Consider the following 27347-nt stretch of genomic DNA (forward strand, 5'->3'; position numbering starts at 1 on the left):
AAGTAATAATTATTTCTAATAACCACAGTGTAATAATATCTTAGTATAGTCAGTCCTCGTATAGCACGATAGTTGTATTCCTAGAAACCCTCCTGCAATGCAAAATCGTGCGTTTAGTAAATCCACCAGCCGACAAAATCAATTCAAATATTTATACAGTGCCATAAACGATTGTGCAGATCCGAAAAAGATAGTTCATTCGTGTCAAACAAGGTGGTTATCCATTGAAGTTGCTATAACAAGAATTTTAGAACAGTATATTGAATTAAAAGCTCATTTTGAAATAACTCGTTTGACTGACAAATGTTATACTGCAGAACTTCTTTATTCAATGTTCAAAGATGAAAGTAATTTAGCATATCTTTTATTTTAAAACCTATCTTATCTGAAGTACAAAGAGTAAACAAATCTTTTGAATCAAATACTGCCGATCCTACATTATCACTACATGATTCAAACATGCTATTGTCGATGATTGCCAATAAAATGTTTTTATCAAATACACATATTGAAAGGATAGAAGAGGACATTAATAATTATTTAGACCCTAAGCAATATTTAGGTTACCAATTTGAAAGAAAAATAAATGAATTAATAATGAATAAACTTATCACAACGACAACAGATGAAATGGCAATAAGAGAGAGATGCCGTAATTTCTTGATTGATTTGTATCAAAAATTAAAACAACGCCTTCCGGACAACATAAAAGAATTAGAAAAAATGTCATTAATCTCAGTTAAAAATATATTAAAGCAACAAAAAGAACCACTGATAAATTTATTACAAAATTTAAAATTGTCTGAAGTAGAAATTGAAAAAATTGAGCAACAGTATATAAACATTACTCTCGTTCAATGGGAAAACATCAACAAAACAGTGAAGTTTTGGTCAGAAGTTTCGAAATATCGAGATGCAAGCGGTAAAAATCCATTTAAAGAAATTAGCGAATTTGCATTGGGTATTTTAATTTTGCCATTATCCAATGCAGATGTGGAAAGAATATTCAGCAACTTAAATCTAGTAAAAAACAAAACACGCAACAGAATGAGTGTTGGCACGGTTAATGCAATCTTATCAGTACGATATGGGCTCAAAAGAGTTGAAAAGTGTTGTAAAAATTATGTTTTACCTGAAGAAGTGCTTCGCAAAATAGGTACACAAGAAGCATATGATGAGGAGGTATTGAATTTCGAAATTAATTTAGATTTTTAGATATTGATTTTATATTAAAAACAGAAAAATAAATAACTATTTATATATACTATTTGTTTGTTTGTTTTTATTCACTACAAAGTACAAACAAATGAAAATTCAAAAAATTTGGCGGGTCAAGTGCTAAAAATAGCGGATTTTGAGTATGCGGCTAGCGGGAAATATTATTAAGAGTTGGCAACACTGCTTGCAGCAAGAGTCGAAAGACAACAATTTATGTTGTTGGAGTACCCATCGAACGTATTCGGTAACCATGGAAACTGCACGAAAATTTACATCCTTGGAAATTATTGCAAAAAAAAAAAAAAAAGGTCGACTAACAGATCTGTTTTGTTATTTTTAATGCGAAGAACTTCTTCAAGTGCTAGTATAATTAAGTCAAGAAGCGAACTTAAGTTGAGAAACAACTCCTAACTATTAAGTTTCTCCCTTCAAACTCTTCTAGAAGATAATAATCCCTTGCTTATTTTCTTGCTGCCGAGCGTCACATGATTTTATTCATTCAGCAGTAGATATGAAGCTGGCAACTGAAATACGACAGAAAGCATGCGACCCAGCAGCATCTGCTTCGCTAGAGAAATTGAAAATTTGTTTGTTGTGAACCCAATATAGCATCATTACTCGTCGTCTCAGATCCTCTTTCCTCCCCTGCTAGTGCACCGTAAGACGGAAGGAAAAAGGAAGGCCAGATAAAAATCGAAACTGTCCTTATGGAGATGTTCATATTTGCTCTTTCATACAACCATAAATACCGACGGAATATTGATAAAAGTAAGAAAGCAAAGAAGCGAACGAAAGTAGGAGATGACGTCAGAAGGCACGATGGATTTCCAAAGAAGCTGTAGTTATCGCTGGCAAAAAGAAATGTACTTAAGCAAGGACTGCGATATTCTTTAATGATTAGTCAGATTACTTACAGTTCGAAGCTCAGTGAACCTACCCTGAGGCTGTCGGATAAAATCTGAATTTGTTTTATGATTTAAAATTCAGTAAATTGAAAACGAAGTCTAATTCGTTTTCAGTTTACTTGTTTACAGCTACAATCGCAAGGTGGCGCTTCTGGTAGCTGCAAAGGAAACCGATTCGTAAACGCAAATAACCCGAAATCTAGTCTGTTTCAGTAAACCAGCACTATAGAGCCTCTTATGGATATTCGTGATGGAAATATCGAACTTGCAGTAACTGGGCAAAGTTCATTGCCTCCATTACACCCGTTGATTAACACTAGATAGAGGGCGCTTCTCGACTGTAGTGAACGTACAGCTAGTTTCGATGCAAACTTCAACTAGACAAATGGATTGACGTTGACTTGTGCGGAGGAATTAAAGTTTCCTTCCAGACTTTGTACACATTTCCATTTTACAGTCTACGTTTTCTTCTAATGCCGTATTCAAAATCCTTGCAAAGAAGAAATTAACTGTGGAAATAAGCTTCAACGAAAGCGTTCTCTTCCAGTTAACGTGCTGGCTATACATCACGTGTCTCTAGTCGAATAATTAAAGGGGTGGAAAAAATAAATAAAATCCTTCAGTTATAGGTAATGTTCCGTAAAAGGAACCTCTTTCTTCCCTTTGGAAATGACTCAATAGAGACAGGAAGGCGTTTAATTTCTTCACTTAATGTCCCGTGAAAATCCATGCCTTATTGGAAATTCTAGACTTAAAAGAAAAGCAAAGATCATTAAATAACTTCACAGTTTTGTTGTCATTCGTGTTCTTCATGAGGGAGCTTCTTCCAGCAGTTCTTCATATTATCCTTTCTTATTGGAAATCTGTTTTTAGACAGTTGCCTGGCGAATCTTAAGAAAGAAGTGGTGTTGCAGTTCTTCTTTTGCATAATTTTAAGATTTCAGGATTTTCTAATCGAAATTGATAAACTGGACGTTGCAAGTAATGCAGACCTTCACTGAGGAAAAGAAGGGAAAGACGCCAAACTCGATAATCTTATAATTCATTCCTGAACCTGAAAAAAAACTTTCTTTCGGGGAAGGAGAGAGAGGTTAGATGTCTGGGTTTAAGCTGGCTATCTCAGAAATTTAAGGTGTTTACTCAGTTGGGTTTTATAAGAATATTGATGATTTATTGTCATTTGAAAGGAGGACAGAGATATCTTTCGGGGATCCTTCGACATAAATGGCTTTAAAAGTTTATATGTTTATGTGAACACTTAACCATATAGACTTAAATAACTTCATGAAGGGATGCATTATTTCCGTTTCTGTAGAAAATATAGACATTTGACACTTCCAAGTATTTCACAGACCACTTTCGACCACCCTTTTCTCCCCACCCCGTTGCTAAACTGCCTCCTGATATGGCGGTCGTAAAAGTAAGATTTCATCCGTATCACAATAAGTTACAAACGTACGCAGATTGAATCTCTACGGCGAATTATGAAAGTCGATTTGTGCCTGGTTTATGTGTGCCTGTTTCTCAGTAGCGACAATGCAGCTATTTGTATGCTTACGCATTTGCGTAAACCATAGAATGTGTCAAGGTACGATAGCTATCGGATCTTTGGGAAAAGGGGAAGGGATATTCTCTGCACGTTTTGAGCATTAAAATAAAGGAAAAGCATTTTCCCCTTCGTGGCCTGTACGTGAATGAAATTGCCAGCTCCGAACAGTCTGACGTATGTTAGTATGTACTAAGGCTAAAAATTCACTTTGTGTGAAATCCCCAGCGGTTATAATTTGTCTGGTATTGATGCAAAGTGGTGAAAATGAATGGATTCTCTCCATCGCTTAGTTAATTCACTTAGAGAAGTTGCAAAGAAGACGCATTCAATACGGTTGTCATTAAGTGATTCACTTGGAGAAATCCATGATCCTGTAAAAATTGAAACTGGTTCCCCCTTCCGAAGCTATTTTACACGCTATTTAACATATGAACTTCTAAAAAAAATGGCGTATATAAAAACTCATCCACACTAAGACAACATCCTCCGTTTCTGAATGCTGCGGAAGTGTAGACATCATTTGGCTTCAATAACAGAAAAAAAATATATATATATTTGCATCAGAATTCTGGTTCCTTAAATGTGCAAACTGGAAAGCTTGCCTTCTACCCCCAGGACTAGACACCAACACTGGCAAATTCAATAAGGGTCAGCGCCTACCTGCCATTATTAAAAATAAGATCACATCACCGCTTATTTGGGATTCCTTCCAAACGTTAGCCGAAGTACAGCACCATGATGCCGATCTGAATCAGTTTGCTGCAAACAAAAAGTTTTAGCCCCTTCGTTTTTTTTTTTTTTTTTTTTTGTGAGCAACGCAGTTTTGATTATATATAAATTCTTTATTGCTGATAAGTACAGAACATGTACTAGAGACAATAATACTCATCATGACGACATGGCCAGGAGTTTTACATTATAATATTGAGATTAATTGGCAAAACATTTTTTACCATTACATGGAAATTATTAGTTACACAAATTAAACATGTAAAAATGAAATTATAATAATGAAAATATGAGGACTGAACGTCATATGGAGGAAGTTATCCCAGTTCCACCGATGTAATCCACTCGAGGAGCATGTGACGGTATTTGTAGTCGGTAGCCATGTTTTGTAGGTCGACTCCAAGACGGAGCAGTGCCTGAATTTTGGGGAGTGCCTGGGCAGGTAGGAACCGACTACACAGTTTCAGCCGGTTGTATTTGAGGGTTAGTGTGGGCTCTGACCTCAAGGATGGCGGAGGATTGTGCCACTGACAGAAATCCCAGATGTTTGGGGCGTTTATCACTCCTGTGTACATTTTTACTGAGGTCATTAAACGCCTGCTGTCAGTTAACCTCGGAAGCCTGGGTACATTTAGCTGCTCAGCCATGTCAGTTGTTCTCAATTGAGGGGGTCGGCGATGCTTATTTGTGGCCCATTTCAGGGTCCAGTATTCACACGAGAACACCGGTTTTTGAAGAGAGGGCGACGCAGATGCCCAGATCTCAGCTGCATATAAAATAGCCGGATAAACAGTGGCTTGAAGATATCTGGTAGTGGTTGCGGCATCATTGGAATGAAGTAGGTGCTGTTTCGCTCTCCAGCGTAGGGTGTTAAATCGCTTCCGGAGGTATTCCGTGTGAACATTAAATTTCAGCTTCGGATCAAAATAGACACCGAGATCCTTATGGCAGGTAACTACTGGGATGAGAATACCTAAAACTGAAGGTTGAATTATTGTTGGTTGGTGTTTCAATGAGTATATTATTATTGCAGATTTTGAAGGGTTAAGGTTTAATCCAAACATCTTCAAGTAAGTTGAAAGGTCGGTCAAATTCTCTGTGATGGAAGACGTAATTGCCATTGGGTTTGCAGACGGTGGGATTAAGGTCAGAAATTTTATATCGTCGGCATATATTATAGCATCATCACGAAGACGCATGAAAGGAATCAGAATGGCTGAGAAGAGAAGGCCAGACAGGACACCACCTTGTGGGGACTCTTGCATTGATTTTTCTTGTAAAGTGGGTCTTCTTCAAAGTGAGGTGGACACTTCTATTCTTCAATAAGGCGGTGAGGAAAGCTAGTAGGTCTCCATTAATCCTGAAGAAGAATTGGAGAAGACTGAGAAGGGCTGTGACGTCTAGACTGTCAAAAGCAGCTTCAATATCGGCGTACACTATAGCTAATTCAGATTTATTTTCGAAGGCTTGAAGAATTGATATCTGTGCGGCCATGAGGTTTGTTATGGTGAATCTATTTTCGACTGCGAAATGGAACTGTTTCAGCTTCTGTGGCATCAGCTGTTTGCTTAATGCTGGAAGGAGTGCCTTTTCTAGAAGTTTCAGGAGGGTGGAAGAAGTTGAGATTGGTCTGAAATCTTTTAGGCTTGTTGGTGCTTTAACCTTAGGTAGTGGCCTCACAGAGTATTCATTCCATTGAGCAGGGAAAACTCGTGTGGAAAGAACTGAGTTGTAGATTGAGAGTAATGCATCTAGGATATAGGGACTAAGGCATTTAATTATGAAATGAGGTATCTTATCACAGCCTGCGGTACTAGATGGACGCAGGGAGTTAATTGCATATATCAGTTGCTGTCTTGTGATGGAAATTATGGAGAGGTCATCATTACTCCTCTCCTATCCTTGTTTCATCCTACTGAAAGTCCAGAATTCTTCTCCTATAAGAAAAAGATTCTAACCACTCGGAAAGATGTAACAAGCTCCGAACAATAAGGATGTTTTCAAAGTATTGCCACCCGTAAAGAATACGGTAATACTGTAGTTTAAACGTCTAATTATTCAGTGTTATAATTGCATTAAACTCTAAATATAATTACTATCATCATAGTATGATAATCTATTTACCATAGTTTTAAAGTACTGTACACTGTTTTGCATTTCTCATATTGTGGAGTTAATATATATGAGATAAAATAACATTTTATATATGTATTTTATTTTTTTGTGATAACGTAAGCAATAAAAGTCGTATTATGTCTATAATAGTAGTATGTGTGTTCACCGATTTTTATATTTTGTGATTGGCTGGCTGAAAATGCCGGAATAAACCGCAGGTAAGAGCGGCTGACTACAGCTCCAGTTGAAGAGGCCTTTAAAAATTCCCTGTCTCAGAAAAAAATTAGAAATACTTCTGATTTGAAGGGACGGGTTTTTTGTCTGAACCTCGATAAATTAACTGTTTATCGAGTTTAACAAGCAACAAAAATTTCTTCATAATGAAGATCGATGCCATGTTTTGGGCATACGTTTTATACACATCCTCCCTTTTCTTAATATGGATTTCTAAATGCGTTACAATGGCAGAAGCGGTTAATGGTTTACATTGATGAATTGCTTCATAAATCTATTGTACTTGCTCCTGACAATTTATTAATTGCTTTTGGTAATAGAAACTTAAAATGAATAATAAAAGGAAATTAGAAATAATTGGTAATTTGGAATCAATGGAGGCTTGTTATAGAGTTTTTGTACTGGAAATTATTAGATACCTTTAAGTGTCCAGGTTTGGGCAGGAGAAACTGAAGCGTAGAAATGTTTCCTTTTATATTGATTTCGTGATATTTGCTATTTCATTAATTACCGAACTCGGGGTTGTCAAGGTGACGATCATCTAAAAGATATTTCGAAGTACTGCCAGGGTGGATAATAGAATTACAGTTCCGTGACCTCTTCAAATGGTTTTCTCCAAATCGCCAAAAAAAAAAAAAAACTTGTAGCCACAAGCCAGGAACAATTGACTCGTAGTTGGAGTGGACTTGAGAATCCACCACACTCATTGACTGGCGCGTTAATGAAATGAAGAATGCTCTCTTAACTGGTTGACCATAAAACGTGTCGGCTGAGATGCTTGAGATTTTCAGTTGCCTGAACAGAGTGTCCTTCACAGTTCGTTGCATAATGCACTTCACATCGCACGTGATTCATGTGGATAAATCTTTGTCCCACTCGAAATGGTCTTAGTTTCGAAGAAAATCAGCAAAATGGTCTCTTCCTTGTTTCTCGAGAGAGAGAATATTAAGATAGAATGATAAAGTAATTATTAAGCTACTTAACCCTAAATATCATTCCCTTCAGGATTCAATGTTTGTTGCTGCTTTCCTAATATAGATGGCGCTTGTTTACAACAGTACACATAATTACAGATTAATCAAAACAGGATTAACCGAAGTTATTTCAGAGCGTAAATTAACGGCTGCTGATCACGTGATAAAATAGCCGCACAAAGCTTTCCCCGTGCGGAGTTTCGGACAATTTAATAACGCTTGCAATCAGAGATAGCTGTTCGTTTATAAACAATGCATTACGCTGGAAGCCACTGGAATTCTGGGAGGAATTTGTGCTCCTTCCGATGCTATTTACAGACTCTTAAAATCAATGGCAAATTGATCTCTCGCCGTCTCGTTCGTGATTCTTCGAACGTGCGTTTACCCCCATCGAGCGCAACCATCATCGGCTGTTTGTGGAACTTGTTCGCATCCACTTTCTACACCTGGCGAGATCTAAGATTGTTGGAGAAGAGGAATCGTGGAATTACTGTTGGGGAAGTTGGTCGTCTAGATGAAAAAAAAAAAAAAGGAAATACGTTCAACTTTTTCTGTTACCAGAAAAATAATAAAAAAAAGTCTTCCCAATTTACTTCTAACTTAATAAGTACACACAAACTTGTGACATTCGCTATCGTACTGAATCAATACAACATATTGAAGTTCAATTTTAGCCAAGTTTTGGTGTCTTATATTGTCTATAGATACAATTACCTATTGCCATATGTTGTTTGGTTTTTAGGAGCATTAGCAACTAAGGCCATATTGCTCCGGGAATATGCAGTGGTCATTCCCTGACCTTTCCGCATGAAGAAATGTTCGAGCACGGGCTCGAACCCCGGTCTAATCAAGAAGCGTGTGCTACGCACTGCTGCTCCTGCCCACCTGGCTACGGAGGCGCCTACCTATTGCCCTTCAGTCCGTATATGTGTGCTATATGTTTATCTAATGCAGATAGAAAGTACAGACATGCACACGCACTTTCTGTAAATTATATCAAAATCACAAGTACACTTTTCTAATTCCGCACTGGAGATAAAATTTGAGGGTTTGTCTTTCATATACGGTGCGGTCTTACATCTTTTGAAATATTCGCTCCATACAAAATGCCAAACCTCATTGAAGTGTGAGGTCCTATTCTAAGAGTCTAATCTGTATCCAAAGTATTAGCTGCACCAAGGAGCCCAAAACTAGGTAACTCGTGATATTGATACAAAAACCACTACCGACCAGGCAATTCTTGCCTCTGAAAAACTTCGCCATTCCGTGGTGAGCTTAAAATTTTGTATCATTCTGTAAGTTTGACAATTAACTGGATTTGGGTTCCTTAGTGCGTCGACTACTTTATATATTGTGCGATATAGTTAATTTTTTTGTTGTTATTATTATTATTATTTTGTTTGTACAGGTCTATATTGGCGGGCTTGATTTGCATGTTGTGATGGCTGAAAAACCCAGAATAATTCACGGGGGGGGGGACTTTACTCCTTCAGCTTTAAATCAGCGAACTACAATCCTGAATGAAGAGGCCTTTATGAATTCCTCCTGTCTCCCGACGGAGATTCGAACCCAGACCTCTCCAAACGAATGGCAAGTAACGAATACAGTCTATCACTGAAGATGCAATTTTTTTAGAAACAATTACCATAATGAAGGGGTTACTAGGAATCTTAATGGTAGGCCTTTCCTTAGTTTGGTTTGAAACATGCATCCTGTCACTTCACTTTCACAGGGGTTCAGCATGCAACGATTTGCTGATACTCAAATTGCAAAGGTGCTTTATTAATCTGAGGAGTTCATTTTGATGCATGCAGTCCTAATATTTTTCCCCCTATCTAGCTAAGTAATTAATATTTGTGGCAAATTTCTGCCTTCTGTGACAGTATAGTGGTTTCGGCATTTGCCACTTTTTGAAGAGGTCTCGGTTCGAATCCTGTCGGAAACTGGAGGGATTATTAAAAACTTCTTCAATCGGGTCTGCAGTTAGCCGATATCAGGCAGAAGGAGTAAGGTTCCCGCGACTTATTCCAGCAGGTTTTTCATCTTGCACAACATACAAATAATTCGCCCGTTAGGCACAATATGACCTAAGATGTTGCTGCACCGAAAACCAACAACCACCTCGTAAATTTCTGTTACTCTAGGTCTCGCTGTATCTGTATCTAAATATCTCGTAGAGGGTGGGATTTTTCTCTACTAATTGTGTACCATTTCAATTTGAACTAACGGGAGGAATGTGATACAGTATAACTATGTGTTCATCATATGTATTTATTATATACTTCATAAAAAGTAGCGAGTAAGTGATTAGCGATTAGTTTAGGGCCATTATTCGTAATGTTCTAAGAATAGGTGTTTTGGTTATCTCTTCCCATTAATGTGACACTTTTATTCTCATTTGAGATAGCGTCACCAGATCAGAAATACGAGTGTCATGCTTCAAGATAAATGGGCGTCCTTACCCAGTCTTTGAAGGGTGTTTGGATGATTCAAGAACTTAGTAAAGCCTTTCCTATTTTGAAGGCGAGTAAGCAGACCCTTCTTCTGAAACTATATATATATATATATATATATATATATATCGTGGGATTCTGCTTTGGAAATTTGACAACTGGAGTTTAGATCACTACCAAATTCTAACATCCAATGTTCTAGTAATAGGTACTTGCCTCGCGACTAGCGAACGTGGGCAGAAACGTGCGTTTCTGAATCAGACTTGCCTTTGCCGATTCCCCCACCGAAGGATTGAAAACGGTGATAGGTCAAAAAAAAAAAAAAAAAGTGAATTTGCCATCATCCACCAAAGTCCTCATTATATCTTCGAAAATCAAGTAGTAAGTCTTGCTTTCAAGGCGACTTTTGACGTTATCCTCTTAGAAAGTTTCCCCAGCCTTCTGTAATCACGACAGCAGATCACCGTCCGGGGAGATTAGACAAGGAAATGGGTAATTAGGAAGCCCTTTATCGGCAACCATCTGATGTCGTCTCCGTAGCGTTGCCGTGGGACTCCAGCGTGAAAGGCCAATACGAGGAAGCTTTAAGGCATCGCCTTTTAGATTGTCTCTTGTATCCTGGTTGTTCGCAGCCTTAGCAGGGCTCAGCGGTAAATCATATCAGGCCGAATAATGCTGTCGTAGACAGTCACTCATTACCGAAGTTAGGAACTAACCTGCACTTAGACAGACGCCAAGATTTCCCAGATCACGAGCGAATTGTTCGCACATAAACTTTAGCTAATACTTGTGTGCTTCAGGATCTTCGCAAATATTGTACGTTAATGGGATAATTGCAACTGTAAGACGGAACTTAATCTACCAGGAAGGCTAAGTACGGAAATGCAATGTAACTTCTAGAATCAAACCTCAAGAACAATAAACGCTTTATTGGATCAGTAAATAAACGGAGTAACTTCCCGATAAATTGAAAATGCTTCATTAACAACATCTGATTCTTACGTGTTTTTCTCTCTCTCCTTATCTTGTGATATTTTCCTCTTTTTTTTTTCCCCTTTCCATTTTTTCTCCTTTTCTTCCTTCTCTTCTTTTTGGTGAGCAACGCCGTTTTGATTACGTATTTTCCATCCGCTTTTAATCAGGTGCCCCTTAACCCCGTCTTAACGATACCCGTTTCGTAAATGCAGCTACATTGACCTCTATGTTTTTATGTGGGCTGACGAAACCTAATTTGACAAATTGATCTCAAAATCTCCTGGGTTGTCGTCTTAGTAATTCCTTACAGCACAAGTCAAAGAGGGGGGGAAAAGTTCGTTCGCTTTTTTTTTAACTTTAACTTTCAAAGCACGACACCAGGATAACAGATAAAAGTGCTGTTTAACCTCTTTAGGCTGCATGCGTGAATGACACAACTACTATGATAAATGACCATTTCATGACTAAAAAAAAACCCAGTAAGACGAAGAAATACAACAGCACCCCTTCCTCGACCCTACAAACACTAATTCGTAGTGTTCACACAAAAGAGCATGAAACTATAAATATTTCCGGAAGTCTAAATGTAAACTTCCAGCTATATCAAGTTTGTTAATAATTTTTCAGAGCAGAATTTTCCAATTATAATTGATTTTGTCTTTGATAACTCTTCTCACAAACCATCAGATAGCTTTCGTCCAAATGGCACAGCACTTTTACTAAACTCGTAGACTAACGGAATTGTCGTAAAATGACTCTTCGTTTCCGAACTCATAGGTGTCCCTTAACCAAACGAAGATGGATTTTCCATTATCTTGTCTTCTCTTCGTTTTATTCCCATAGCTTCTCCTTCATACCCTTCTGTGTATTTGTCACCGACGTTGCGAGGTTTGCTTTTTTAAGAACTTCCGCCGGCTTCCTGTTTTTCCATAATCTCAACGGATTTCAGCTACATTACAGACATCAATCTGTGTAGAGACCTTGTGTGCTCTACCATTGCGCTTCACTTACACAGACGTACGCCCTGGGGTAACAAAGATCTATCTTTACACCGAAGATGTTTAGTCTGACGATGCTACAAGTGTGCTTTCTATGCATCAGCAGTCTCTGTACTTCGCATATCTGCAACAAGGTCACTTGTCTCCGAAGCCCACGGGCGCCTTGAACTAGTGAAAACGGTTCTTTAAAAGTATTCTTTGCATGTCTCCTACTTAATTTCATTTTTGAAATAATGCAGCGAGATATATTGACTCTTTTGAATTGATAATTTTAATGGTATTTGATTAACAGATTCTCCTTTTGGAATCTCCTTGCTTACACTGTATTAATATTTCATTTAAGTCGCAACAGCTATTTATAAAATTAAATAAGTAATATTTATTGTGACCCATAAAAATACACGCAAATCCCTTCACTGCGAAGGAATACCAGGAATTCCCTGTTTTAGTGCAATTGGTGAAATAAAGATATTAGTGATTTTTAAATTACGATGTACAAATAAACCACGGACACACATACAACCAGTGGTAAAATTACTGCCTATTCATTTTGTCCCTGAATACTAGCTCCTTTCATCATGAAGCAGTTGTTGCATGAAGGACTAACCGAACCGAAAGTTGGGGGGTTAAGTGTATGTTAAACGCTAAATCAACTAAAGCTCTGAGGAATCAGTATATTATTTTTGTAATTCCCTGTATTTTTCGGTTGAATTTTTTTCTAAGGAAAAAAAGATGTGCAACCCTCACCGAAGGTGTGAGTTCAACGAAGGTGTGAATAAAGCCCATGAAAAAATTCCTCCTGTTACTGATGAGATTCAAACATAGCTCTTTTTCACCCATTATGAGAGGACGCGTGATTAAACCACTGTGTCACCTCATGGGCCAACTAAATTGATGCTTGTAGTTATCATGCCATTGTGACTCATAAATAACATTTTAGCATCAAAGGCTACCCCGAAGTCAATATAAATTTGGACATTCCATACGCTGGTTCCACCAAGGGGAAGATTCAATTGTGAAGGGCAGAGTTTCAATGAGAAGACTATTCGTGTGGCCTTTATTGGATTGATGTGGAGATTAAAGCCTGTCAGGTATATGCAGCCTACTTCAAGATCCTTAAAAGTTGTATTTCAGATATTAGAAATCTGTACAGGATTGTCTTCAAGGAGGTGATATTTGGTAGGAGCTTGAAGTCGTCAAAATAAACGACAACATTATATCCTTATGAAATCAGTGGTGCGATTAATGTTGTGTATACCTCAAAGTACGCCTACCTATGGAATGCTTGCTGTGATGGTGCGTAATAGGTTGCAGTTATCGGCATGTAATATAAGCGTCCTCTCATGGAGCGAGTTGTTAGAGGATGTGGTATATGATTATGTAATGTTACTGACGTTGTTGTAAGGGGTATAAGGCAGAAATGGCATAAATGTTGCTTGGATATCAAGATAGGTGATGGTTATCCTCTTTTTTTTTTTCTTTTTTTTTTTTTTTGTTTAAATTCTTGAAGAATGGACACAGTGGTTGCTGCCAAGTTTGTGATGACTGATTTTCTAGAGATTGCATAATGGATATTGACTGGCATCTGTAAGAGAATTTGATTTGTTACAAGCCATTAAGCTTGTAATAAACTTAACTTGTAATAAGGAGATCTTCTCAAATGATTAGGCAGTAATGAATATGCTACGTGGCAATAGAAGAAAAAGAAAATGCCAAAGGAGAGAAATTGAAAAGGGTATATTCAACCAATTTTGTCAAAGAAGGGGTTATCATATCAATTAAGAAACTTCATTTGAGAAGATCTCCTACATATGGAAGGAACTTCATGAGGCAATCAAATTACTAGTGTGTAAATTGGTATAAATTGCAAGAAACAGAGTATCGAAGCTGATTAAAACAATAAATAAACTGAAATTGAATTTAAACGAATGATTGCGCTTGAGAGAATTCTCTCTGCAAATACATTTGGTTTAGAAAACCACTTTAAGATAAGTTTAAAGAAAATTTAAGGAGTACAAACCGTATAGAATAGATATATACTTAAAGAAACATACAAAGTTATACAATGAAATTTGAGATACTCAAATATCCTGAATGAACATTGTGAAGATGTAACCTTGGGAAAGCGGTTATGAAATTACAACAGGGTGCTGAGGTAGACCAGATGTCAGTCTAGTCTTATCTCCGAGGTGTCAAAAAATAGTGGACACTAATTTGAAGGACTTTCAAAGGTATAAAAATATATCTAAGACTAATAATTATTATCTTGGCTAAGGAAAGAATTTACAAAATTCTTTCCTTAGCAATACTAGGATCGTAAACTATAAGCAACTTTAATGTAGAAGAAAGGAATTGGCAGTAAGCATGTCTTTTGTAACAAGTATCGAAAGAAAAAGTTGTAAACGTATTAATTTATTAGATACGTATTAATTAAACTAATAAATTAATAGAGATTTATTAGAATAAGTAGAAAATTGTATAAACAAGAAATTGTACGCATTTATGATCCATCCTTATGGCTGTGCCAGGCTGATTTGTAATAAACAGATAAAAATAAATAAATAGAATTAATGCCTCTTCCAAAATTTTAAAGAAGCTAGATGCACAGAATTGAGCCTGAATTACTCGACTTGAGAAAAAAGTTGCTTTTTGGGAATACGCTGTACCTTCTAACTATTGCATAGTGAATGAAAGAAGTGCAAAAGCCAAGAAACTTATAGTGGAGGTATTTGTAATATGAGTTATGATTTAATTGTGATTCTTATGTAAACTATGCTTGCTTTATTTATACTTCCACGTACTCAAATGATACTATTGCACTGCGTGTACGATACTCGTTAATAATTTTACTGGATAGTCCAGTAAAACTCTAAACAAATATTTTGTTATCTCTAAACAAATGCGAAGTCAAGAAGAGTGGATTGGTATTATAAAGTAACCATTGTTTCTTCGAAGGATTGCGTATGGCTTGAAGCTAAGTGGACAAAGGCGAAGCTTGTATTGTCGAATAGTATAGCCACACAAGCTCTAATTATGTGAATCTATGAGACATAAATCCATGAGACAGTACTTTGAGAATAAGAGTTTATTCGATGGAATCTAAAGTATTCCTAATTGAATTTACATTTTAAAATATCACCTTATTGATGGGTGATATTTCATTGAACCTTGGCCTTACTGGAGAAGGCCTTTGGTGGCAGAAATCGGGGGTTGTGAGCCAGCTGTCAAAAATTTTGACTGTGACTGTAGGTGGCTCACCACATATGGCGAACTGACTTGGTTTTATTTTTGTGTTTTACACCTGGGCCTTATTGTAAGTTTCTTTTGGCCTTCTAGTATTATAAAATGTGTCATTATTGTTATGTTTTTTAAATTTTTAAGAGGTCACATCACTTATATCGTATTTGATATTAGTACAAAGCAATGTTACCTTTAAAAACTGGTTCTTAAAATTTACAGTAACTATTTTAATTCTGAAACTCCTGCAATGAACAGAAAGAACGATAATAAATAACGCATGCTCTCGAAATGGCACAGAAAGAAAAAAAAAAGAAAGAAAAAAAAACGTAAAATGCATCGAAGGGAAACATTTACACAATTCCTGAAGGAGTTATAATGCAAAATTTGGAACTCCCAATTGAACAATGCTTCAAGTACCTAATAAAGAGGACCACAGAACACATTACAGAAAGAGAAACACGCAGAGCCATAAATTAACATTGGAGGAAAACAGAACACTAGGGGTATGCAAATAAGAATCCAAACATTAACCCGGAGACTACGAAGAAGATAAAAACAGACACAAACAGTTCTAAGCAATCAAAACACTACTAGGAATGCAAATTTTCCAAGAAACTTCCTAGAAAGAAATATGGTATTGTTTTTTCCCCTCGTAAAATATTTCGGTAGGAAATTTTGGAAATTTATTTACTATGTTATTAAAAGTATTGGAATACTTACGAATTGAGCACATTTTACGAAATTTGTTAAATTATACAAATGTTGTATACTTCCAGTGAAGTTATCATCTCAAATTTGCGCATAATGTTGCGTAAATCCATTAGAAGAGACTGAAGGGTAGTGCTTTAAGTCGACACTGTCATATGATTTGTAGTATTTCCGTGATGCAAATGATTACTCTTTAGACATCTGAGAACTTCTGATCTTCTTTGAACTTTGATTATGAGAATTGTGAAAATTTGAAATTGTTAGGGCGATATTTCGTAATCGTGACCGTGATTATGATCAGATTTCAGTGCATTGTAAATCAACTATAAGCCCAAAATGTAAGTAATATTATCTTGGCTTTATGATAATTTTGAAATTTATGGATTGCGGACTATTATTTAGCTAGTATAACTGATTTTAAAATAAAGCATACAGGTTACACTGAAATTACAACTGGATAGAAGGTTAGCTTTGTATTTCTGGAAGCCATAGCCCATGTCTATCAAACAAAAGCTGCTTCATTTCTATTAAGTCAGCATTTCAATAGAAGGCCTCTCTCAGCTATGATTCTATTCTAACGGATAGAAATAAGAGTTCTCGTAATCACAATATGGTGGGCCAAGGTTTTACTAACAGTTTTATACTTAATATTAGGTTGTAAAACCTTTCGTGATCTTAAAAATACAAGTATTTATATGCTTTCTAGCAGAGAGAGATTAACTAGTTTAAGGTTCTCTCTCTCAATATAACTTTCCACATGTTTAATGAAAACTGAACTGCCCGGCCCCATAAATACCCATCCTTTCTTCTGGCCTCTAATATTAAGTTTGATGTGCTCTTTCAGGAAAGTTTCAAGCACGAGCCGTAATATTAGCTCGCGCCTAGCTTGCTGATAAGTCTAAGAAAACACAGCCCTCGACTAAATGAGAAATACACCAGTAACTCACGGATGTAATGTAATTACTTGCAAATTAAATATCCAAAGGCGCTTTGTAAGCAGACCACCTGAATTTAAGTAATTCAAAGATTTATTTTGGCTCAGATGGTGTTGCAAAAATACACTAAGGCACGCGTTTTAAAATGCCTATGTTGTGTTACAATCTCGGATGTGGTTATGTTGTTTAGTTTATATCATTTCCTGCTGAATTTAATTAACGGTAACTCGAAAATTCTATTTTCCGTACACACAGAGGTCTGGAAGAGATCACGATTGTGGTTTAGCTGAGAGAAGAATTGTTCAGTAAGACAACTACTAATAATTTTAAAATACTGAATTAGGAAATTATTTGCTTTAATAAATACAAGTTCGACAGAACAGTATTTTATGACTTAGCAACAGTTGTTTGTGATATGTGATAAAGGGATGGAAGAAATCTTGTAACTTAAATCTTAATGTTTTATATTGTTTTTACACAATGTATTCGTTATTGCTTATATCGTAGAACATTATAGACATTCGACTGGAATATTAAAAAGAAAACCATGTTGCCGACGGCTGCTGGAACTTCATAACACCATTTGTATAACGTCAATAAACCACGCTTCAGGCTCATATTAGCGGTTACAGATAGATTGCTGAAATGCTCCCACAGATATCCTCTGAATGAATATGGGTATAGAAAATTAGTTAGGCGAAGAACTAAAAGATAATGAGAAATATTCGTGTTCATTTTTTCCTCTGTTAATGACTTCTGTATAAATCCATGTTCCGCTGTTATTTAAATATTGCGTTTTTCATAATAGATGTTTGGTGGACTGCTTCTTTCATGGGTTTTGGCAGCCATCAGAGTTTCAACTGCCTACGCAATGGTCTTATCGCTCACGCCAGAACAATCTTTGTCTTCACAACGAGTTTCCCTGGTATTGCACTGCTTTCAAACAAATTGTAGAGTCAAAATTGCCATTTATTTAAGTAAGGAAACTGGCAGCCTGTTTCAGGACTTACTAGTCTCTCATCAAAATGAAAAAAATAAATTAGTTATTAGCGTAACAGTAACAGACTAGTATGAAGTCTTTAAAATCACCTTCATCACGTGTTACTGGATCCTCTATTTGGGCGTGACCAAATCTTTAAAGCACGTGATAGACTGAAATAGTTCTCTAATGACCGAGAGTCTAAGCTTCGCTTTGTGAAATGGCTGAACAATAAAAAATGGTCCATTTTCTTAGCACTTCAATAACTGTGATGTTCCAGAAGTGAGTGCACTTTCGCAGCACATATTACATACACGTAGCTACTTGAAGTTAATTTTTTTCTTAATACGTTCTGCAGCGACTGTTTTTTTTAATATTCTTTTCAGCTTTCTTGTGAAAAGAATCAGCGGAAGAATATCTGAGAACTGGAAAAGTACGGGTAAAGCTTTCGTAGTAAGAGGAACCTTATTTAAAAAATATATATTCTGTTTATGAGGATTATTTGCATTTAGAGTATCAGGAAGTATAATAATTAGCAACTTATAATGGAATGTTCAAATGGGATGTAATGCAGCAAGCAATTAAAATTTTTTTAAAAAAATTGCAGAACTAGTAGTACTTTGCAAAGTGATTTGGATTTAATCTTCTGAGATTATCCACTTCTGTAAATGCAGCGTATAATCTTCATTATCCAGTATTGTAAGCTGTTAAAACGATTGCGGCTTTAGCTTTAACAAAAAACATAAGCAAAATAGAGTCATCGATATTAATTGCAAATATCAAATATAATGTATCGCGTAATCCTCTTTCCTTGAAATCACTTGCGTAGCTGTGAAAAGTAAGTTGAAAAAAAAAAAAAAGAAAAAAAATCGGTGTGAAGTAATCCTGCTCCAGGAACTTAACATGGTCCAGCTATAAATATACAACCTACATCAGCACCCGCCATCTGTAGCATACTGCTATTATAAAACGCTGTATGCCTGAAGAAAAGTATCTGAATTAATTTATGTTTAGTGATCATTAAAATTAATAATTAATAAAATAATCTTATATAACATTATTCGTAATTAACTTAAGAATTCAACCATATTTTTATAAAAATTACTTAACGGAAGCTGCTGCATACCTGTTATTAAACTTTTACACTGATTATTCTTTGCCTTATTACCAAATGAATTTATTTTTGCGATCTGCCTCTTGTATATTTATTTATTTATTTTTTTTTTTTCAAATAAAAATAATTTCCAATCATCAGCCTTTATTCGCAGTACAGTCTTCAGATGTTTAGTAGTTTCAAAGTGCTTTTTTACTCATAAACAAAATTTAATGCAGACGTTTACAGAGCAACAAACTGTCGATTTGCCATTGTATTTATGTCAATATTCTCACGCCGCATACATTTCTGCACAGTTCATTGGAGTGCTTGTGTGCAGATGACTCTTCATCGCTACAACAAACAGGACAAGAAAGCCTTAGATCACATGATCTTCCTCAGAGCATGCACTCCTTTTCAGACCAACACTGAGAAAATAGTGTTGCCGGAATCGATTACAATTTCATGCCTGTGTGTTAAAAAAAAAAAAAAAAAAAAACTCTTTTCCAACAAAGAAGTTTTAGAAGTGAAGTTAAAAGCGTTTATAGATTCAGTAAAAAAAAAAAAGATTGGCTTGATCCTAACACAGCTATAGCCAACAGGGAACAGGTGGTCTACTCTACGTGACTTCTTGACGAACGAGGGCGGTATATCAGCGCAAAGAGAAGGGGAGGGGATAAAAGAATTTATTTTCGGTGAAGAGCCTTACAGGCTTTGTTCTAAGAAATTCTTTTTTAGTCCTTTTATATATTTTTTTTTCTCCGAATTTCTTTTGCACAATTTCTCTCTCTCTCACGTAACTTTAAAGTGACTACTAGATTAAGGAGTGCCTTCACATCTACGACTCGTACTATTTCCAGACTCACACAAATCAAAAGCCACACGAAAATTAACAGCAAAGAATATATTAAAATCACTTAAAAATATGCCTTTTAGCTAACAAAAATGGTTCCGTGTTTGCTTATAAAGCCAGATCCTCTCGGCTGTTCCCTGTTTAATTCTCCTAGAGACAGCGAATTACTTAAAATGTTAAAGGTCACCTCTCTTAAAGCTACTGCAAACATGACTGAGTAAAAGGGAGAATACCTAGAATAATTCTCGTAAGACTCCGGGAGAAAACTGCTCAAGTTTTTTTTTTTTTTTTTAAATCATATGACACTTTCTAATGTAGATGAATCCAGAAACGCAAAACAAGAAAAAAAACCTCTTAGGTCTAAGTAATTGATAGTACACGTTTTTGTTACCTTTAAATTGCGACACTAGTTTACAGATAAGGCCACAGCCATTATGGTCTACTTTGCTATTAAAAATGCAATGCAGCTAGAGGAGGAAGCCCTTACAATTACACACATATAATTAAGTGTAGGGTTACAATTACGATTTTAAACAGAAATTCATAGCTGCGCCATTTTATGAGCCGAAGAGTATTTGAAAAACTAATTGAAGGATGGTGTTGAGAATTCTTACCACCGAAGTGCCATCTAGGAGCTCGAGCAAACATCTTCCTTTTGTTTTGTTTCGTTTTTTACCTTCTCTTTATCGGCGGTAAGATAAAGGAGGTGTCCAGGAGTCACCAGAGCAGTGATTACAGACCTGTAATTACAAGATATTATAGCTCGCGCACATTAGAGCAAGAATACGTATCGCATCTTCGCCAGCTCGTGGCTACGTGATATACTTAGAGTTGATTATAATTACAGAGTTCAATGGAAGTTCTATGCAAATTCCGTTCTCGTATAGGAAGTGAACTGCACCAGATGTGTGCTTTCAGTCATGAAACTTGCAGTTAGGTAACATACTTGCATTTACTGTAATATAAAGTTAGAATATTAGTTGCGTTAGACCAAAACATTTTCTTCTAACATGCAGATAGTGTGACTACATACCTAAATTAGGATGATTCAAGAAACTTCTCTCTGTTTTTTTAGCTGAAGCATTTTTAAACAAATTTTAAAATTCCGCTTGAAACCTTTGATATCGAAATATAACTCTTTCATTAAAGTGATACACGTATTTATTGTTCTATAAATAAATCTGTAAAGATTATCTTAATTTCTACTGGTTCCAAAAGAAAATCTAAAATGAATTTATGATTCTCTTTCAGAAACGAAAATAATTAAAAACAGAATTCCAAATATTTATTCGCAAAACTTCATACACAATATTTAATAAAATCACACAATTTCTGAAAAAGAAAAATAAATTTTAATATATGCAAATGAATCTTTTCATTAGCAACATCTCTAAAGACAAATTTCGCTGGGCATTCCTCAAACTAAGTTTATATCCTGATACATGAATAACAATAAAGATGTCGGAGATAAGCGTTACTTGAAAGGCTCGTCTGGGCTGAGGAATATTAAGACAATAATTTAAAATATATTTTGCTTAAATGAATGTAAGTTCTGAACATGTATACCATAAATAAATATTTCTATGTCAAAACTGTCTATTTAGCTCAGAAAAGGAAAAGAGTACTTGAGTACCAGCATTTTATTTTTCAATTTAGAAAAGCGCATCCCTTTTTAATTGTAAATATCGAAATCGTATTTCCTTAATATTTCTTAGCGCAGATAATAAGTAATGTCTGCTATTGCCGCCATCTTGATTTCATACCGATGAGTTCAAATTAAATAGAACTCGAATGATGCGATTTTTTATACAATAAACTTTAATTAATGTCTTAAACGTTAATGACTATAAATGTAATCAGATGTATTAGTACCTTCCGAATTGTGTTTTTTTTTTTTTTTTTTTTTTTTTAATCAAAAACTTTCTGTTGATTAAAGTCTAGTACTGTATTCTATTATTGTATTGCGGGTTCGTTTTCATGTATTAATTTTCCTTCTTTTTTTTTGTTTTTTTTTACCTTTTGAATATTTTTTTCTTTTACAAATAATTGTAAAACCTTTCTGAAATAAATTTAAAAGTCTTTCATTAAATTTTTGTTTAGGTAACAAAGATCTCTTTTCTGCATAAATACGTGCATAAAAAAAGATAGTCGAAGCTAGTGAGGTTTTATTGCAAATATATACCCACTTTTGTATATTGATTTTAGACGTGTAGCGAACATAAACTCGAAGAAATTCCGTTTCCCTCGAAAAAGGTGATTAAATGTAGAAACTGCTCATGCGTCAGTACTGCGTATTTCGCATTTACAGTAAAATTACCATATATAAAAGGTATCTAGAAGAGTCAACACGGGAAGAATCTCATAGAGTTTTTTTTAGTATTTGTGTGATCTGGTGTATTGCTATTCGCCAGTGTAACGTTCCGAATGGACCACCGGGAAATAGTACACGCGTTTAAGTTGACTAGTTCAAATTCACGTGACTGCTTAAATTCGGTGGTGTTCTTGTATTCTCTCCATCTTGTGAAGTCCTCTCACCTTATTGTGGTCACCCTGATGTATGAACAGAAATTTATTTATTGCTATTTTCGTTTTTTTTTTTTTTTTTTTTTTTTTTTTTGAGTAAATCATAAAGGTTTTCCAGATGCACACGGTTATCAAATATTAGTTACCCTATTTTTCTACCGTCATATATTATTTTCAAATAATGGGTTGTTTTTGAAATTTTATCTATTGTATCGCTTACTTTTTATCTGACTAAATTCTCTTTCGGCAATACATCGCGATGTCTTTCTAAGAACACCTCTTTATTTCTCATTAAGGAAGGCATTTTCTCTTGAACGTCTCTATAACTCCGCTATTTTTTCCGCCGTCTGTGAAGATAGTAATCTCATTTTAAGTTCCAACAGCTTTGTAATTGGGTTCTTTTAAAGCTACAGGTTCTGTAACGTGGAAGTCTCTGAATGAGTTTGAAACTGAACAATGCGTGGCCTCGATCGGACTTTTTGGTGTTTTAGTAATTTCGTTCAGGTACAAAAATATCTATTCTTTAAAAGTTGGTTAGATGGAATAGTTCTCTGTATTGCAGTTTGGTTTGGAGGATATTAATTTCTATAAATAAAAATAAAAGTTTCTGTGGGTTAATTTGGTGGGCAGTTCTTACACCACGTAAGTCTTAACTGGTTTAATTCATGGCAAGAAAGTAACAGAGCGGTTTTTCATGTATCAAGTCACCTAGTGAGAAGCATTAAGAGCAAACACTTCTTAATGACTAACTAATTAATTACGGTATTAATTATTGGGGCTGTAATTAATGACGAAATAATGACAGAGGGTTTTCCGCAACTTAAAAGTTTCTCTTTTCTTTATTAATGATTACTTCATTCTGAACTCTGACTTCCATTGTTTCACCCAAATGCTGTTCAGAAATTAGCAGCGCCCTCTTTTAGTAGCCATTATTTATTTTAAATTATTGTAGGGTGCAGACTCTGCCTTGCATTATACACTCATGTCGCAGCAAATACAGACTTCTTAGCTAATCAGTAAACCGGCGAGTGTTATGGCAGACAATTGCTTATGCAGATGTTTCCGAGATAGCGGGTAATAAGCGATAATTTACTGGGGTTGCAGTCATATAGACGGTATGGAGTAGAAAATATCGCCCGACAGATCTTTTCCTAGAACTTTACCTCGCCAGTCCAGCTAGCCTGGTGGGTAAAGTGCCTGCTTGGCAACCCAAAGGTCGCGGGTTCGAATCCCGCCTCGGGCTTGGATCAAAGTACTGCAAAAACCTTGGGAGGTGCATTATGGCCACAGAAGCCGATGCGCCAATAACTACCAAAAAATAAATATAAATAAATAACAGAAAAGAGAATATTCCTAATAGTATAGGACTTTTCTTCTGTACTGCTCTTGCAAGAACTAGCCATAAAATTCCCTTGAATACAGCAAGGTAAAATCTTGTAAAAATGCTTGTAAAGAAGTTGGCCCGTAGTTTAAGTTTGGATCCAATCCATAATTCAGCCTTAAACTACCGGCCAATTACAACGCTCCTTAAATCGAGTGCTATAATTGTTATAAAGATAACCGAAATAAAACAAACACAAATCTGAACATTTTTATAAATTGAGACCGAACAAAGCTGAATACCGTATTCACAAATAAGACTTGCCGAGACTTTTATCCGAAGAGGATAAGCCCTTTTAATACTTTTACTTTAGAAACTGCAAATGCAATTGTAAAATTGGTTATTTAGCAAAACACACTAGCTGTTTTGCTCAATCTCACAGGGGTAATGAGTAAAGCATGTTATGTCGGGTATACATGACTAAATCTCTATACATCCATTTTTTCCCTGATTATTTTTTGATTCTTTTGACAGAAAATTTGAACGAAATGATGTGAATAAAAAAGGGAAGGGACTTTACTGATTAAATGAGCTAATCACTTAACATTAAAATGGAACCTTATTTTTGACCTTCGCAACAAACCTCCACGGCGTTCTGTGATCCATTTGGATCGCCAGTCCAGCATACCTCCGGGTAGAGTAAAATGACTACTTTTCTTGTGTTGTAATAAATGTGTAATGATAGGACTAACTCTTTTAGCATTATAACACGTATTCTCAAATATCTTTGAAAACAGTCGATTTTTCAAAAAACATTTATTTTCATATTAAATCATCATTCACTATAGAGCTTAAAATTCCTGCTTCAGAAGTAGGAACTTTACTTCTTTCTTACCAAATTAAAGATATGAGTGAATACAAAGAGAGACTCGGACCTCTGCTTTGTATCTTCAGACTTCCCTCTTCAAGGGAAGTCTGAACTGAAAATGTTGTCCATCAAGGTGTTTTATAAAGTAATGCAGCGGTTCTCAAACTTTGCGATTCCTGGAACCCCTAAGATGATAAATGAATTTGTTCCACCCCTCAATGAATAAAACGGATCGTTCCATTTTGGCAAGAATTAAATATACCAGTTATATTTAATAAATAAATTTTTAATCTATAATTAAAATTCTAAATTGTAGAATAACTATAAAATAAAACAGTTTCATCGGAAAGTAAACAATCAAATTCAAAACTATAGGTAAAATATAAAATATTGCGGTACTAATTCAAGTTTGGATCGTTCCATATGACCCAAACTTGCTGCGTTTGCTTGGAAGAATAGAATGAGAAACGCCTGCTTTTAACTAACAAAATGCTTTCCTAAAATAAATATAGAGCCTACACTCTGTTATCGAACTTGCACAAGCGAAGTCTATTCCATCACTTCACAACGTTTTTCTTTATGCTGTGTGTGTAGTACAAATGTTAATAAAATACAATAAAAACAACTTTGTGTTATAACCAACACGGTCTAAAATCTTTTTATCAGAGTACAAGAAATTTTAATTAGCCGAACATATTCGTTAGTTAGTCAGTTTCCTTTAAACCTGCCAGAACTGAAATAAAAATTCAGTGTACTCTCATTCTAGAACTTTCACGTAAGCGCATTAGTTTCTTTCCTCAGAATGGTGAAAAATCGTATCCACAGTCAGACAAAAACGCATACAAACGATGGAATTTGGAAAAAAGAAATAAAGAAAAATACAAAATACATAACACCGAGAAACAACTCTTACAGCTAAATAATTAACAATTGAAATCTAAAATAGCATTGCCTTAATTTGATTTACTCTTGAAAATTGTGTGTACGAATTTTATCGCATTTCTTTCATTACATCTGTAGTAGCCCTCGTGGTTAGATCAGTTGGTAGAATTGCCGGCCTCCCCACACCGCGTGCAAAAATTGGAATCCCTTCGATGACGGGAGGAATTTTTATGGTTTTTTTCACAATGTGGCTGAGTTAGTCGGTCTCAGGCGAGGGTTTTTTCTCCCGGAAACTCTGGTTTTTCGTCCAGCAAACAGAAAAACACACTCAATTTACACATAATGTGTACGGAGCAATATGGCCTTAATTGTCGATGTTCCTAAAAAAGCCCCTATTACTGACATCTGTAGTAATTAACAATCTTAAAGCACTGCTGAATCCATTACGCCAATATGCCGTTATTTACAAAGGCTACGTGCTGTGTTACACAGATTAATAGGAGACTCTACACATTAATACCACGTCTTTTTTTTTTCTTAGTGTTCCATTACCTTTGGTAACTAATATACTCGTATAATAATGAAAATCCTCCTTAGATACGGTAGGCTTTATAATTCCCAAAAGGAGATACATTTTGCTACGCTAGTGCATTGATTATTTCCACCAGGAGAGGCTTGAATTGTTGGAGCTCTAATACAAACAACACGTTCGTCACAATTACTGGTGAGTGAATTCTGTTCCAGCAGTGCTTCTTTGAACTTCTCTTAATGAAATCAGTCCATGGGTATGTGGCTAAAGAAAAGCCACAACGAAATCATTGCGAGTGTGGCTAAAAGAAAAGCTCTTTATTCCGTGTCATTACAGCACTCATTAATTTAAATGTTTCCTGTGTTAGATCATTAGAATCTTGGTGACTAAGAACTATTATTATGGTTGAAACATGCCCGTGTGAACTGGATAACTGACGTTTCTTGTGATTAGAGACAAGAAAGCACCGCTTGGGGGGAGAGAAACACGCATTAAGAGTGACCTTGTTCCCAGCCTCTTGTGATGTACAGCGATTTTTGCAAGCGATTTTTCGTTCTCGTTATTTTTGTGCGTTAAAAGCATCGTTACTTACTTGCTTATGTTTTCTTTTTTTTTTTTTTAAATTGTTGTAGACAAAAGACATAGTCCTCATTTTGGGAAAGAAAGTTGTAAATACTTGACAAAGTTCTGTATATTTATCTCAGGTAATTCGAGAATCATTGTCTTTCATCGTAAGCATCCCGCCGAAAATATGCAGTTTTCCTCGTAAATCGAAAAATTGAGGGATAATACTCCTTGTGGATGTTCACGTTCTCATCACATGATTTCTCATAGTAATATCATAGTTTCGTTAAAAGTATGAGATTACTCCTCATGTATGCACTCTGTAAAATTCATTTAGAATAAGGATCACTGTCTTGTTCATTGTGTTCAGTTTTATTTTAAAAACAAAGGCTTTGGTCCTTAAAGTGAATAACAAAACACAAGAGAGGCGGGTGTCTACAAGTTTATTTCCATACTTGTTACTGAAAGTAAATTTATTCAGAAGCATTTTCTTTCTTTCTGTTTTTTTTTTTTTTTTTTTTTTTTGCCTCATATGTGATGATGTGATTATAAGTAATTAATTACTTGTTTATTTGCTACTTTCCTCCCATCAGCATCTCTTTGTGCGAAATTAGATGGTAATTTCTTAATTATTTCTGTGGACATCTTAAGTACTGTTTCTCCAGCCGAACAGTACAGTAATTCCAAGTATTGCTATATTGA

The 27347-nt window shown here is 35.6% G+C and overlaps 1 protein-coding gene across 1 annotated transcript in view; it reads left to right on the forward strand.

Annotated features, from left to right (window-relative positions):
- LOC150081544 (solute carrier family 35 member F1-like) overlaps positions 1 to 27347 on the forward strand; it is a 220133-nt gene that overhangs the window by 73839 nt on the left and 118947 nt on the right. The gene's annotated exons all lie outside the window — the stretch shown is intronic.

Source organism: Mastigoproctus giganteus, chromosome 8 (assembly GCF_048544385.1).
Source record: "Mastigoproctus giganteus isolate SK-2022 chromosome 8, ASM4854438v1, whole genome shotgun sequence".
NCBI classification, from domain to species: domain Eukaryota; kingdom Metazoa; phylum Arthropoda; class Arachnida; order Uropygi; family Thelyphonidae; genus Mastigoproctus; species Mastigoproctus giganteus.